Here is a 17,344-nt window from a genome sequence, read left to right on the forward strand (position 1 = left end):
TTCCCCCGGCGGAATCGCTTCGCCGGAGGGCAAAAGTGCTCCTGCCCAAGGTCCGGCTCGAGGAGGTGGCGCTCCATCCCGAAAGTATTATTGCGATATTTTCTAGGTCAAAACAACTTATATACCAGAGGATGGGAACCGGAGGTGGGCCGAGGAGGCAACAACCCACCAGGGTGCGCCAGGGGGGCCTGGCGCACCCAGGTGGGTTGTGCCCACCTGGTGGCCCCCCTCTGGTCCTTATTGGCTCCAATATTTCTTATATATTCCCTAAAAAATCTCCGTAAAGTTTTAGCCCATTTGGAGTTGTGCGGAATAGGTGGCCCGACGTAGCTTTTCCAGGTCCAGATTCCAGCTGCTGGAATTCTCCCTCTTGGTGTGTTCCTTGCAAATTGTGAGAGAAAAAGGCATTAGAATTACCCCCAAAAAGCATTATTATGGACAAAAGATTGTAAATAACAGTAAGAAAACATGATGCAAAATGGTCGTATCAGGGGCTGCTTGATATCGTGCACACATGCACACACTTAGCATAATATTGGGATGGGAGGCACATAGATATAACAATGAGCCAATAATAGAGCGATAAACCTTTTGGTCAACCGGTTTCCCATCCTTAGTCAAGTCAAGATGTCCACTAGTAGGCATGGGTGTATTCATACCTTTGCATTCTTGCATGTTGAACTTCTTGAATAAGTCCTTGGTATACTTTGTTTGGGAAACAAAGGTACCCTCCTTAGTTTGCTTGATTTGCAAACCAAGAAAGAACTTGAGTTCACTCATCATAGACACCTCAAACTTCTCCAACATTAGCTTTCCAAACTTTTCACTAAAATGAGGGTTAGTCGAGCCAAATATGATATCATCAACATAAATTTGGCACACAAATAATTCACCATTAACCCTTTTAGTAAAAAGAGTAGAATAAATTTTTCCAATCTCAAAGCCTTTTTCAATAAGGAACTTGGTCAAGCATTTATACCACGCTCTAGGAGCTTGTTTAAGACCATAAAGAGCTTTGTGAAGTTTTTAAACATAGTCAGGTTTCTTAGGATTAACAAAGTCGGGAGGTTGTTTAACATGAACTTCCTCCTCAATTTCACCATTTAGAAAACCACTTTTAATGTCCATTTGGTACAAGGTAATATCATGGTGATTTGCATAGGCAAGTAAGGTGTGGATGGACTCAAGTCTAGCAACGGGGGCATATGTATCACCATAGTCCATACCTTCGACTTGAGTGTAGCCTTGGGCGATGAGATGTGCTTTGTTGCGAACGACTTGTCCATGTTCGTCTTGCTTGTTGTGGATGTTGTCGGGCTTCTCAACCAATGTCCACACTTGGTTTCTCTCGAAGTTGTGTAGCTCTTCATGCATGGCATTTATCCAATCAGGATCTTCTAATGCTTCTTCAACCTTCATAGGTTCAATGCTAGAGATGAATGAATAATGTTCACAAAAATTTACCAAACGAGTTTTAGAGCGAGTGATTCTCCTGGTTTGGATATCACTGAAGATTTGCTTGACAGGATGTGATGTCTACTACACAACCTTCTTCTTGTAGACGTTGTTGGGCCTCCAAGTGCAGAGGTTTGTAAGACAGTAGAAAATTTCCCTCAAGTGGATGACCTAAGGTTTATCAATCCGTGGGAGGCGTAGGATGAAGATGGTCTCTCTCAAACAACCCTGCAACCAAATAATAAAGAGTCACTTGTGTCCCCGACACACCCAATACAATGGTAAATTGTATAGGAGCACTAGTTCGGTGAAGAGATGGTGATACAAGTGCAATATGGATGGTAGATATAGGTTTTTGTAATCCGAAATTATAAAAACAGCAAGGTAACAAGTAATAAAAGTGAGCGAAAACGGTATTGCAATGCTTTGAAACAAGGCCTAGGGTTCATACTTTCACTAGTGCAAGTTCCCTCAACAATAATAACATAATTGGATCATATAACTATCCCTCAACATGCAACAAAGAGTCACTCCAAAGTCACTAATAGCGGAGAACAAATGAAGAGATTGTTGTAGGGTACGAAACCACCTCAAAGTTATCCTTTCTGATCGATCTATTCAAGAGTCAGTAGTAAAATAACACGAAGCTATTCTTTCCGCTTGATCTATCCTAGAGTCCGTACTAGAATAACACCTTAAGACACAAATCAATCAAAACCCTAATGTCACCTAGATACTCCAGTGTACCTCAAGTATCCGTGGGTATGATTATACGATATGCATCACACAATCTCAGATTCATCTATTCAACCAACACAAAGAACTTCAAAGAGTGTTGCAAAGTTTCTACTAGAGAGTCAAGACGAAAACGTGTGCCAACCCCTATGCATAAGTTCACAAGGTCACGGAACTCCCAAGTTGATCACCAAAACATACATCAAGTGGATCACGTGAATATCCCATTGTCACCACAGATAAGCACATGCAAGACATACATCAAGTGTTCTCAAATCCTTAAAGACTCAATCCGATAAGATAACTTCAAAGGGAAAAGTCAGTCCATTACAAGAGAGTAGAAGGGGAGAAACATCATAAGATCCAACTATAATAGCAAAGCTCACGATACATCAATATCGTGCCGAATCAAGAACACGAGAGAGAGAGAGAGATCAAACACATAGCTATTGGTCCATACCCTGAGCCCCGAGGGTTTACTACTCCCTTCTCAACATGGAGAGCACCGGGATGATGAAGATGGCCACCCGAGAGGGATTCCGCCCTCCGGCAGGGTGCTGGAACGGGTCTAGATTGGTTTTCGGTGGCTACGGAGGCTTGCGGCGGTAGAACTCCCGATCTAGGTTTCTTTCTGGAAGTTTGGGGTTATATAAGAGGTGTAGGCATCGGGAACAAGTCAAGGGGGTCCATGAGGCGGCCACGAGGTAGGGGGCGTGCCCAGGGAGGTAGGGCGTGCCCCCACCCTCGTGGGTGCCTCGGGACTCCTTTGGCCCATCTCCAATACTCCATGGGCTTCTTCTGGTCCAAAAATAATCTCCATAAATTTTCAGGTCAATTGGGCTCCGTTTGATATTCCTTTTCTGTGATACTCAAAAACAAGGAAAAAACAGAAACTGGCACTGGGCTCTAGGTTAATAGGTTAGTCCCAAAAATCATATAAAATAGCATATAAATGCATATAAAACATCCTAGATGGATAATATAATAGCATGGAACAATCAAAAATTATAGATACATTGGAGACGTATCAGGTTGGTCTCTTGAGACTCTTGGTCGAACTCGTGAGAGCTTTTGTTTGGGTCGGGGTGGAGCATCTTCTTCATCATCTTGTTGTACCTCTTGGGCTTCTTCGTTGTTGACGTTGTCGTTCTCTTGTCGAGGTGGAGAAGGAGATTGATGAGGTTCATCTTGGTGTACTTCCTCATTTTCTTCATCTTGGCATGTCCCACTTGTGGATGCCTCCGTGTCAACCCATGGTTCAACTTGTCGTGAGGGAGTCCTGGACTAAGGGGTCCTCGGGCGTCCGGCCTATTATCCTTTGGGCCGGACTGATGGGCTGTGAAGACATGAAGGCCGAAGACTGCATCGTGTCCGGGCGTGGAAGGCAAGCTTAGAGATCGAAGATTCCTTCTTATGTAAACGACTCCATGTAAACCCTAGATCCCCCCAGTGTCCGGGCCGAAGACTACATCGGGCGTGGAAGGCAAGCTTAGAGATCGAAGATTCCTTCTTATGTAACCGACTCCATGTAAACCCTAGATCCCCCCAGTGTCTATATAAACCTAAGGGGTAGTCCGGAAAGGACACCACATATACTCATTACCATAGGCTAGACTTCTAGGGTTTAGTCATTACGATCTCGTGGTAGATCAACTCTTGTAATACTCATATTCATTAAGATCAATCAAGCAGGAAGTAGGGTATTACCTCCATAGAGAGGGCCCGAACCTAGGTAAACATCGTGTCCCCTGTCTCCTGTTACCATCGATCCTAGACGCATAGTTCGGGACCCCTACCCGAGATCCGCCGGTTTTGACACCGACATTGGTGCTTTCATTGAGAGTTCCACTGTGTCGTCGACAAAAGGCTCAATGTCCCCTTCGATCGTCCATAATGACGTCGTCCAGGGAGAAACCTTTCTCCCTGGACAGATCTTCGTGTTCGGCGGCTTCGTACTGCGGGCCAACTCGTTTGGTCATCTGGAATAGAGCGATAGCTACGCCCCTGGCCATCAGGTCAGATTCGGAAGCCTGAATTACATCGCGGACGTCCGTGGAGATTTGATCTTCGACGGGTTCGAGACTGCGGCAACCGCTCCCCATCGCCTCGATGAACATGGCTTAAACCTGTCATCGGGCCACACCCAGGAGATAGCTCATGTAACAGCTCTAGCCTTAAATCCGGAGCAGATCAAGTCGCCCGAAGACAGGAAGCTCGACCCCATCACGGGGGCTACGGATTCTGCGACGCTGGAGCCGCACACAGATTCCACTTCATACGGTATCCGCATCAACGGAACCTCAGACTCGCCCCCGGTGTCGAACTTCGAGCCCTGCGAGCCCGCGTATACCGAACTCGATCGGTTATCGATCATCAGGTTCAGTGCCACAGATGTCTTCCAACACTCGCCCATGGGTGACATGCTAAACTCGCTAAAAAATCTATCGCTGGCAGACGACCCGTCGCCGAACTATGTTCGGTTCGAACTTTGGGCGGATGATGGAGAATTTTGTTTCCCACCCGCCACCCACTCCCTGGCCACCATTGAGACCTAACCAACACGCCCGAACCCCACTCCGAAGACATCGACGGTGTGGACGACGATGAGGGGCAGGGACAGAGCTTCCTACCCGCTCAGCACAGGATGACCACTTCCTGGAATGACGTGTGTATGTTAGACACACCTTACGGCGCTCTCGACAATGATAAGGAGGATCTGGTCGAAAATAAACTGCCTAGTACACAGCCTGGACACCAACACCCTAGGTCACATCACCCAAGAGAAAACACTGCCGGCACAGGAGAAGACGACACTCCAGACAACAAAGACCCTGTTGAGGTAGAATCCGAGCAGGACGAGCAGGAGGGCGGGCAGGAAAGCTCTGATGAACAGACCCCATATGGGGACTCGGAGGACATCAATTACCTCCCACCCTTCAAGGAAGAGGAGATCCTCGGCAACGAAAACTTTGTCATGCCCAAGGAACCTCTCGAGTAGGAGCGCTTTAAACGCCAGCTTATAGCCACTGCAAGGAGCCTAAGAAAGAAGCAGCTGCAGCTTCAAGCAAGCCAAGTTTTTCTCAATGATAGATGGACCGAGGTCTTGGCCGCCGAAGAATACGGCCTTAGCAGCCCATTCAAAAGCCACCCCAAGAATAGGTGGCTCCCTCAATACGATGGCAGGGCGATGGAGCCCATACCACCATCAAATAATGTGGCGGGCCGACCACAGTTCGGTCCAGTCAAAGTAACAGCCCAAGCAGAGCACCATACCAACCCATCTGACCGTCAAAAAAAACAGCTCGGACGAATACCCACGATATCAACCTATACACTGAGGGTAGAGCAGGACGTACACGAGCGACGTACAGATCACAAAGATATACCCTGACCGATGATGATGGTACCCTATTCGTACGCTATAAAGCCGACCATGCCTGGGTTGAACACCGTAAACGGAACCCACCAAAGGTGCTTCATAGTGTGGCCCAACATAGACGAGCCGCACACCCACTCTGCTTCACTAACGAAGTAATGGAGCACGAATTTCCAGATGGGTTTAAACCCATCAACATCGAATCATACGATGGAACAACAGATCCCGTGGTATGGATCGAGGATTACCTCCTTCATATTCACATGGCCCGTGGAGACGACCTCCACGCCATTAAATACCTACCCCTCAAGCTTAAAGGGCAAGCTCGGTATTGGCTAAACAGTGTGCCAGAAAATTCCATTGGCAACTGGGAAGATTTGGAAGAATCCTTTCGAGGCAATTTCGAAGGAACATATGTCCGGCCATTATACGCCGATGACTTAAGTCACATTGTCCAGGAGCCCAGCGAGTCAGCCAGGGAGCTCTGGACCCGGTTGTTAGTCAAAAAGAACCAAATTGTTGACTGTCCGGACGCAGAAGCCCTTGCGGCCTTTAGACACACCATCCGGGACGAGTGGCTAGCGCGTCACCTCGGCCAGGAAGGACCCAAATCCATAACAGCACTTACCTCTCTAATGACCCGCTTCTGCGCGGGAGAAGACAACTGGCTTGCTCGTAAAAGCAACGACGACAGCATCCCGGGCACTTCCAAAATCTGAGATGGCAACGGCAAGCCACGACGAACCGAACACAACAGTCACAGTAATATACGCGACACAGTGGTGAACGCCAGATTTCACAATCCGAAGCCCGGTCAATGGAAGAAGCCACTAAAGGAAAACCAGGATGGACCATCAACCCTTGACAGGATATTGGACCGACCTTGTTAGATTCACGGTCACCCCGATATGCCAGCTAATCATACCAACCGAAACTGTTGGGTCTTCAAGTAGGCAAGCAAGCTTAACACTGATTACAAGGGAAGGAGGCCACCAGGCGATAAAGACGACGGATCGGCTTGCCAGCAGAACGCCAGGGGCTAGAAGCAGTTTCCCTCCAATGTTCGACTACATCGGGAACGAGAATACCAGTCCGTCTTCCACCACCCATGTACTGTACTGGCAAAATTTGCACCTCACGCACATCACTACGCACTCAAGATACCATGGGCATCGGCGGAAGCACAATACGGACAACCCTGCAAGCATTCCTGTTACGTTTTCTATCTGCTTACTTTATTTTTCTATATCATCCCTAAATAACAGGTCACGAGCGGGACGGCATCTACAACGGACTCTATCGAAGTTCAGATCCGTATGCTCACCTAAGGGGCTACTTCCGTTAAGGATTCCCCTCCCCGAGGACGGGCGACGCAGACGTGCAACAGGAGGTCCAAAATAACATTTTGTGGACCATACTCTTTGTTTCGAGCTTGTAATATGCCCTTTTTCCTCTGATCCTGACCCCGAGCATGTCAAATAGCCGGGTTCACGGTTCCTTTTATTATTATTATTATTATTATTATTATTATTATTATATATACATAATTTTATCATTGGCACATCGCTCCGTTCTCAGTAAGTCTCATCCGAACCGATCTTTCATACTCTCTCAACAATAAGTACGACCTTAATGGCTACTCTGCAGATACACCTCGGCATACCCTGCCAGGAGCTCAACATGGGAACGAATGAGCTGCCAGTAAAAAGTCCGAACAGCTCTATAGCATACTTCAGCGTCACATGTTTGGTCTTATATGCATCAGCTCCGAATCATTGTCTTGGGTCAATAGTTGGGTTGCCCGGCTCCTGTGTTTGCTACCCTATGTTCCGCCCTATCGGCTAGGGTAGTAAAGGGAGAACTACTGTGATTTTGCCCTGGCCTAGACCGGATGAGCACCTCAATAGAGAAAGCTGAAAACTGACTGTCATGATGCGGCGAGAGCTGGTCAACCACTTGACGACTTATTGGAATCCTTAGTGATTCTCCATGTAACACGAATGATCTTTTTCAGATCAGATATGCAAGGCACCACACGCCGCATACACACCAGGGGCTATGTCGTAGCCCCACCATAAAACTCCTATGGTTAAGTGAAAGTCTTAACGCCTTATAGTCCGATTGCCTGGTTCGCCGCACTATCACCTCCTTCATGGACCAAGACGTTGGATAAAGAGTGATTAAATGCTTTGCCGAACACCCCCGTACTTCCTACGAGGGGACTGAAGCCGACAACTAGAAAACTTCCAGATTATACTAAAAGAACCGCAAAGGACAAATTCAAGCTTTCAAGCAAAACATAAATAGATTAACTATAAAGTTGTCTTTTACAATCATCATACACCTCACTCGAACATTATGTTTTTTGAGCATTGACCCTCTATCAAGCGGGCGGCCTCTAGGACATCTTCAAAATAGCTCTCCGGTTCCGGACGGTCCCTGCCTCTAGGCGGACCCTTCGTGACGACGTCGATGGCCTTAATCTTTCCCGAGAACGTCTTGACTTGGGCAAGGGCCATCCGTGCAACTTCAATGCACGCCGATCGCTTCACAGCATCGATTCACGGCACCACGTCGACGAGCTTCTACACCAAACCGAAATAGCTACTCGGCAAAGGCTCAGTTGGCCATAGACGGATTATAACATCCTTCATGGCAGCGCCAGATACCCTATGAAGTTCAGCCCATTGGGACATCTGTTCATTAAGCAGCAGCGGGCGCTTAGACGCACCGAACTGTGACCAAAAAGCTTCTTCGTTGCATATCCAGCTTGCGCTTGGTAATACCGCGCTGCATCAGAAGAACTCCTCAGGAAGTCCAAATACTCGTCCGGAGAACTCCACACTTGGTTCAGCTGAGCATAGTACGGGTCGCCGAACTTAGTCTGCAGCAGAAAAGGCTTTCCAGCCACTATCTCTTTCGCCTGCCGAACCTCCTCACGGAGTGCTCTGGACTCTGATCGCGCTTGTCTTGCCTCCTGTCGGGCCTTATCCAGTTCAGCCGTTAAGGGTTCATTCTCCTTTTCAAGTAATTCGCAGCAGCCAGTAGCATCCTCCAAAGCGAGTGTCATCATGGATACCTTTTCCTCGCCCTGGCATCGCGTAGTTTGTTCGGCCTTCAGTTCAACCGATGCCTCTTTAGCAGCAGCATCACTAAGTCGGACCCGCTCCTTGGCCCGGACTAGCTCTGCCTGAAGAGCCTCCACGGCGGCAGCATCATCTGCATTGTATGCACATTTAATACACATCACTTTCCCACGTCAAGCACACTGGTGTAAAGAATGCTCAAAACACATACCTTGCGAGTCATCAAGACGCCTATTGATCAATGCAATGTCATCCTCCCCGATATCCGGCTTTTTTTGTAGTTCGGCCACTTCCGTATTCCGGGCAGCCGCAGGAGGGGCAGCAGCCTATATTTCAAATTAAACCAAGGTTAATACCGGAGCATATCTATTTGATCCCCCGATCGCTTCCTTCGAAAGACAATCCGAGTCTCAGGGGCTACTACATATACAACAGGTCCATTCTATCAATAAAATTCAATTGACTATACTACATCACAAACCTCAAAACCTCTCAGAAGGCTCATAAAGGCCTTGTTCAATCCACTCTTTGCGGATAGAACCCTTTCGACCACCGTAACCATCAAGGAACGATGCTCTTCTGAAATGGACGCTCGTCGTAGCATGTCTGTCAGCATCTCCGACACTCCTGGGTCTTCGGAAACCACCGCCGGAGTATGACATTCTAGTGAAGGAACCCGCTTGCTTGCCTCCAGAACCGTCTCTGGCTATAAACCGGACGGTTCGGGAACACCAGTCTCGACCCCGGAACCTCGAGTGACGGAGGTACCCCCTTCGGGCGTCCTTCAGGATGATACCTCGGTATCATCTCCTCTGTTGGGTGATGAGGCCGGAGGAGGCGTGTCACTCTCCATCATCTTCGGAAGAAGATCTCCCAAGGAGGAGGACGATTGAGAAACACCAGGTGTTAGCCTACATGGATGAACATACGATCACTTCACTTGTAGGAAAAGAACAAGGTACATTCAAAGTGCCCCAGCTTCACTTACGGTTTGCCTCGAGGTTTTTCCTCATCATCAAGCTCTATGGCAACCTCGCTCGCCCGGCTCAAGCCGCTCGACGATGGATTTTTTCCCCTCTTGGAAGGCTCCCCCTCCTGATCTTTGGAAGCAGCCCTTTTCTTGCCTTGGAGGACTCCTTCTGCACCCTTTCCCTTGGGCAAAGGGATTTCGTTTTCCCCGAACGCAGCCACTTGGTATGGTACCGGAATCAGCATTCTCGTCAGGAGGACAGTTGCGGGGTCTTCGGGAAGCGGCGCCGGACACCAGATTAGCACCGCCTTCTTTATCTAGTCCTGTGCATGGAGGGGTTGTTCAATATCTCGTTAAAAGATGCTCGAATGAAAGGTGCTCGAGTACTTACCGAAGTAGCTGGACGATTGCAGTCAAGGCCAACATCTTCGGTAGTGTCCAGCCATTGCCCTCATTCCCCAAAATACAATTTCCACATTCCTTCGTGCATAGTGCCGAAGAAGTGCTATAGGGTCCGCCGCCCTTCTGGGTTAAAATCCCACATACGAAGAGGCCGCCGCTGACATGGCAGGATCCGGCGGACCAGCGTTACTTGGACAACGTTCACAAGATCGATGCCCTTCTCGGTAAGGCTTCGGATGCGACTTTGCAGAGTCTGCACTTCATCGATGGATCCCCAGTCCAATCCCTTATTGACCCATGAAGCGAGCTGAGTTGGAGGGCCGGGTCGGAACACAGGTGTGGCCGCCCACTTGGGGCTCCGCGGCTCGTTAATATAAAACCACCCCTGCTGCCATAAGTCAGAAGATTCGGCGAAAGATCCTTCGGGCCAAACCGCGTCGGCCAGCTTGCCTATTGTGACGCTGCCGCACTCTGCCTGCTCCTTCTCTGCCACCTGCAGCCGCACGTCAAAGGTCCTGAGCCACAAACAAAAATGCGTAGGAGTCCAGAGTAAGACCTCGCATGTGACTATAAATGTCGAGATGAGGAGAACAGAGTCCGGGGCCAGATCGTGAAAATCTAGCCCATAATAGAACATGAGCCCTCGGACAAAGGGGTTAAGCGCGAACCCTAGCCCATGAAGGAAGTGGGATACAAATACTACCCTGTCGACAGATCTGGGGGTCGGTATGACTTGCCCTTGTGCCGGAAGCAGATGAAAGATTTCCGGGGTTAGATACCTCGCTATGCGGAGCTTCGCAATATCCTCCTCCGTGACAGAAGAAGCCACCCACCGGCTGGATCCGGACATGACTAAGGCTGGTGGCAATTGGGACCCGAGGGTTGGAACTTGGGGTGGCTGGGGTTGATGAAGGAGCGAGCGCAAGGGAAGAAGACGAGACTGGGATCTCTATATAAAGGCCCCGAATACCGGGCGTTTCCCCCTGGGTCTCTAAACTTACCTATCGCCAAGGAGTTGCACCCAGGGGACGGTTGGGTTCCCTACGCCTGCATTAATGAAAATCCTGTAAATAAAGGGACACGATCTCTGCTTTGACGAGACGTGCCAGTAAAACCGCACCCCGAGACATGGGGCAGATCGCTAGCTGACGGTTGGAAATTGCAACCGGGCAGGCATGGTATGATGTCATGAACATTTATCAACAAGTTGGGCTCGTGGGGTATTATGTCCTCCGCCATTATATACACAGGTCCGGATATACTTACTTCGTCCAAAGACTATTCTGGAGTTCGGAAGGAGGGAACCCGCCTTGCAATGCCGAAGACAAATCTGCGCGCCGGATTCCTCGTCATTGAAGCCAGGTTCAAGGGCTACTGAGGGAGTCCTGGACTAAGGGGTCCTCGGGCGTCTGGCCTATTATCCTTTGGGTCGGACTGATGGGCTGTGAAGACATGAAGGCCGAAGACTGCATCGTGCCCGGATTGGACTCTACTTAGCGTGGAAGGCAAGCTTAGCGATCGAAGATTCCTTCTTATGTAACCGACTCCATGTAAACCCTAGATCCCCCCGGTGTCTATATAAACCGAAGGGGGTAGTCCGGAAAGGACACCACATATACTCATTACCATAGGCTAGACTTCTAGGGTTTAGTCATTACGATCTCATGGTAGATCAACTCTTGTAATACTCATATTCATCAAGATCAATCAAGCAGGAAGTAGGGTGTTACCTCCATAGAGAGGGCCCAAACCTGGGTAAACATCGTGTCCCCTGTCTCCTATTACCATCGATCCTAGACGCACAGCTCGGGACCCCCTACCCGAGATCCACCGGTTTTGACACCGACAACTAGGTACTCTCCTTCACCTCCATTGGACGAATATTGCCAATAGACAAGTCTTGGGTTGCTTCCGAAGGATCTTTGTCTCCTACATCAATTGGAAATTGCTCTAATTGTGAGCCGTTTGATTCAACAAACTTCACATCTACTATCTCTTCAACCTTTTGGGTGAAATTGTTGTAGACACGGTAGGTGTGAGAGTTTGAGCCATAACCGAGTAGGAAACCCTCATGTCATTTAGGAGCAAATTTAGAACGATGATGCTTATCAAGAATGTAACAATTTGAGCCGAATACTCAAAAGTATCCAACTTGGGGTTTGTTACCGGTGAGAAGCTTGTATGTCGTCTTGCCGAGTAGCTTTTGAAGATATAAGCGATTTGTTGCATGACAAGCTGTCTCAACCGCTTCCGCCCAAAAGTGTTTCGGCGTCTTGTACTCATCAAGCATCGTTCTTGCCATCTCAATAAGAGTCTGGTTCTTCCTCTCAACAACTCCATTTTATTGAGGTGTGTACGTAGCCGAGAACTCATGTGAAATCCCTTCTTCGTCAAGAAAGGTATCCACATTTTCGTTCTTGAACTCCGTTCCATTGTCGCTGCGAACCTTCTTGATCTTCACTTTCAAATTGATTTTGGGCCTTCCTAGCAAAGTTCTTGAAGATCTTTTGGACCTGCGATTTATCATCAAGAAAGAACACCCACGTAAATCTTGAAAAAGCATCGACTATGACTAGACCAAATGAGTTTCCACCGAGACTTTTATAGGTATTGATTCACTTGATATATGTATCGAGAAAAAGTGTCTAGAGGGGGGGATGATTAGACCCTCGACGAAGAAAAGTAGCAGTTTTTAATTTCTTGAAGTTAAGGTGGAGTTTTAGCACAAGTTTAAACATTCACAATACATTTCAAGCAAGCATGGCAAGAGTATATGAGTAACGGAAAGTAAAGCATGCTAATTGCAAGAAAGTAAAGGGATGGGATTGGAGTGTGCAAACGCAATTGGAGACACGGAGATTTTTTGGCGTGGTTCCGATAGGTGGTGCTATCGTACATCCACGTTGATGGAGACTTCAACCCACGAAGGGTAACAGCTGCACGAGTCCACGGAGGGCTCCTGTAACACCCACGATGCGGCTATATCTCCCACGTGTCGAGGCACGACTTAGAGGCATAACCGCATGGTGGTTTAGTCGCAAGTGGGGTAATCTTCACACAATCCCATGTACTGAATAAGAAAGGGATAAAGAGTTGGCTTACAATTGCCACTTCAGACAAATAACAAGTTAAACATACATCATCCAGAATACAATCAAGGTCTGACTACGGAAGCAAAATAAAAGAAGACAACCCCAAATGCTAGATCCCCGATCGTCCCAACTGGGCTCCACTACTGATCAACCGGAAAAGACACGAAACAACGATCAAGATCTTCATCGAGCTCCCACTTGAGCGCGGTTGAGTCGCCTGCACTGGTATCATCGGCACCTGCAACTGTTTGGAAGTATCCGTGAGTCACGAGGACTCGGCAATCTCACACCCACGAGATCAAGACTATTTACGCTTATGGGTAGGAAAAGGTAGTGTGGTGGAGCTGCAGCAAGCACTAAGCATATATGGTGGCTAACTTACACAAATAAGAGCAAGAAGAGAAGCAACGCAACGGTCGAGAAACTAGAAGTGATCAAGAAGTGATCCTGAAGCTACTTACGTTCAAGCATAACACAAGAACCGTGTTCATTTCCCGGACTCCGCCGAAAAGAGACCATCACGGTTGCACATGCGGTTGATGTATTTTAATTAAGTCAAGTGTCAAGTTCTCTACAACCGGACATTAACAAATTCCCATCTGCCACATAACCGTGGGCACGGCTTTCGAAAGTTCAAAACCTACAGGGGTGTCCCAACTTAGCCCATCACAAGCTCTCACGGTCAATGAAGGATATTCCTTCTCCCGGGAAGACCCGATCAGTCTCGGAATCCCGGTTACAAGACATTTCGACAATGGTAAAACAAGACCAGCAAAGCCGCCCGATGTGCTGACAATCTCGATAGGAGCTGCACATATCTCGTTCTCAGGGCAACACCGGATAGGTCAAGCTACGAGTAAAACCAGCCCTCAAGTTGCCCCGAGGTGGCCCCGCAGGCTGCCCAACCATATTAAATGTTGTTAAACATGGCAAGATGTGAAACATAAGTAAAATACACATTTAGGCATTTTAAATGAGGCCAGAAACATCAAACAACAATTTCGGTAAATCCTCATGTGCATTAGCAATTTAATGCAACAAAAAATTTAAACATTTTAAATGTTATTATCATGATGCGGATGACATGAACAAGTTATATGCAATTTTATGAAAATGTTGACATGAGCATGTTATGGAGCATTTTGGTCACTGTCGGTGTCAAAACTGGCGGATCTCGGTTATGGGGTCCCGAACTGTGCGTCTTGGATCAATGGTCACAGGAGACAGGGGACACAATGTTTACCCAGGTTCGGGCCCTTTCTATGGAGGTAAAACCCTACGTCCTGCTTGATTGATATTGATGAATATGAGTATTACGAGAGTGGATCTACCGCGAGATCTAATGGCTAAACCCTAGAAATATAGCCTATGTGGGTACGGTAATGAGTATATGTGTTGTCCTTTCCGGGCTACCCCCTTCGGTTTATATAGACTCCGAGGGGATCTAGGGTTTACATGGAGTCAGTTACATGAGAAGGGATCTTCGGTCGCCAATCTTTCCTTCCACGCCAAGTAGAGTCCAATCCGGACACGGTGCAGTCTTCGGCCTTCATGTCTTCACAGCCCATCAGTCCGGCCCATGGATAACAGGCCGGACGGCTGAGGACCCCTTAGTCCAGGACTCCCTCAGTATCCCCCGAACCAGTCTTCAATAACGAGGTGCTCAGCACACATACTATCTTCAGCATTACAAGGCGGGTTCTCCCTTCGACGATCTCCAAGTATGTATTCGGCCATTGATCCAATGTCACCTCCTTGGCGTCCGCGCGTTGAATAGTCTTTGTCCTCCACGTGTCGAGTGAATGTGGAAAGTCAGGTTATTTTTGCGAATAACACCCCCTTCATGCGAGGAAGAGCGCCTACTTAAAGAGATTGGACCCCAGATCCAATCAGCGCTACGCAAAAGAAATCCCAGAGACTGCTTTAGGAGAAACCATTCCGGCATGGCGAATGCTCCCAGCTCATCTGCTCGTCCCGGCCGAGAGAAAGGCGAGTGGGAGTGGTGTTCCATGTCTCATAGCCGTTTGACGAAGTTGCAAACGTAGGGATTCCTTCCCCATGCAGGTCTAGTCCCTGTTCGATCAGGGCTAGCTTCCTTCAATGAGGGGACTCAGGCAAAGGACTTCCCCCATCCGTCTGGGGGAGCGAGTGTGTTTTGTCCCCTACCTGCTAAGAGGCGTCGGGTTTCCAATCCATCCGTTCCTCCGAGGGCTTCTGGAATATTACGGCCTCCAGCTGCACAACATCACTTCGGCCTCTATTCTGCATATTGCGGGTTACGTTGCTTTATGTGAACTTTTCCTGGGCATCGAGGCTCATTTCGAGTTTTGGAGGAAGTTGTTTTGTCTCGTCCCGCGCAACCACGAAGGGTCAATATTTCAAGTGGGCGGAGCCGAAGTGTGGCGCGTCGCCGATACCGGATATCCATCTGGCACACCAAGGAAGGCACCTGACAAATGGCCCTCCGAATGGTTTTATATAGAGGACGTTGCGCTTCCTGACCCGATTCGAAAGGGTCTTCCTGAATTTCTCGTGTCCCGCTGAAGAAACGCCACAGTTGGCGTCTCCAGAGTCTTGAAGAGGAAGACGACGCGGAGGTTTGTCAGCTGATGAGCAGGATAAGAGAGCTCACTCAGTCCGGACTTACTGTAATCGAGGTTATGGCAATTTCCATAGTGCGAGGGGTTCAACCGCTCCAAATACAGAGGGCTGCCCATGTGGCACTATAATGGGGAGGACGATGCTTCTCGCTGCGGCCGGAAAGGTCCGGATACCCCTGCCGCTTTGGCTAAGATATTAGCCGAACTGTTCAAAAGGGAGGAAAAGGAATTTCTCCACATCAAATCTAGAGACGGGTAATCTATGTATAACCCTCCCAGCTGGGTATGGCCCGACCCCTCCGTTTTTTACTTCTTCTATCTCCAAATTGCTTTTGATAAACTTCTAGCTTGTTTGCTTACGACAGCACTGGCGAAAGGTCACCGAGGGATTTTATAGTCCCGCCCCACAGCCGGAGGACCACAACCAGGAGCTAGATCCCGAGTTCGAAGAGGACACGGATATATTTGTGGTGCTTGCGGAGGGAGTGTTCTACCAGACCAGCTACGACGGCACGGAAGTGGCCATTACCGCAGACTATCCAGGCCTTCTTCCTGCTTCTCGGGTAAATAATTAAGAAATCGCCTTCTCTAAAAGAGTGCTCTTACTCCGTCTCACCCATCGCACCGTATCGTGCTTCATAGGGGAGACGTTCGGCGGCTTCGAAGAGATCGGCTCCCGCGCCGGACAATCCTTCCAAGAGGAAAGCAAATGAAGACAGGGCTGCGCCTTCATCAAAGAGGTATGAATTCACCAACCTGCCCCTGAGTAGTCACGTCCAACCGTGACCATCCCGTTTTCCATTTGTCAGGAGGAAGGCACGCCGGACTGTATCCGGGGGTCCGAGCGGCCGTACTTCCCACAACCAGGATTCAAATCCCGCCGTGAAGACGGGGGCTGATGCAGGGGTGACGCCGGACTGTCCTCCAGCCGAGGATTCGGGCGATGTATCGATCACCAACTCTGAAGTGGAGAGTGCTATGAATCATCTGCACCATCGGGCCATTTTATAAGATCCTGGCTTTTCTGAAGAGTCGTTTAACTCCTTCAACGCAGCCGATGCGTACATCCTGGCTGCTCGAGATGGGATTAGTAGGGCCACAAAGCAACACCTGAAAGATGTGCAGGTAAATTCGCTTTGTCTGACTATGACAACCATATGCCAGTAGCCCCTGAGACTTAAAGGAGTTGAATCAACTGATTTAAGGATCAATGTACAACCAGGTTCTTACGGAGAAGAATACCCGGCTGGCTCAGGAACTAGAAAAGTGTCAGTGACAGCTGCTTGCTGCTAACGCCGAACTGGAGAAATACAAAGCATCTCTAGGTAATATTTTCCTTCATCGAAAATTCATAAGGCTACACCGATAGTGTGAATCTGGGTTCTAATTTTTGTGTTGGGTCGTTCAGACCAAGTGCAAGAGCAGCTGGCCGCCGCTCGAAGCGAAGAACACGGAGCCAAAAAGTTGCTAGCAACGGGTGAGCATGTAGTAACAAAGGTCGTTGAAGAGAAAAAGAAACTCCAGGATTCAAACATCAACCTAGGGGAAGAACTGAAAGATGTGCGAGCGCAGCTAGCTGACTCTGTGAAGGAGAACAAGAAGCTCCGAGGTGGCATATTCAGTATGTG

This window comes from Triticum urartu, chromosome 2A, assembly GCF_056163025.1.
Source record: "Triticum urartu cultivar PI428250 chromosome 2A, HENAU_Tu73, whole genome shotgun sequence".
Classification (NCBI taxonomy): domain Eukaryota; kingdom Viridiplantae; phylum Streptophyta; class Magnoliopsida; order Poales; family Poaceae; genus Triticum; species Triticum urartu.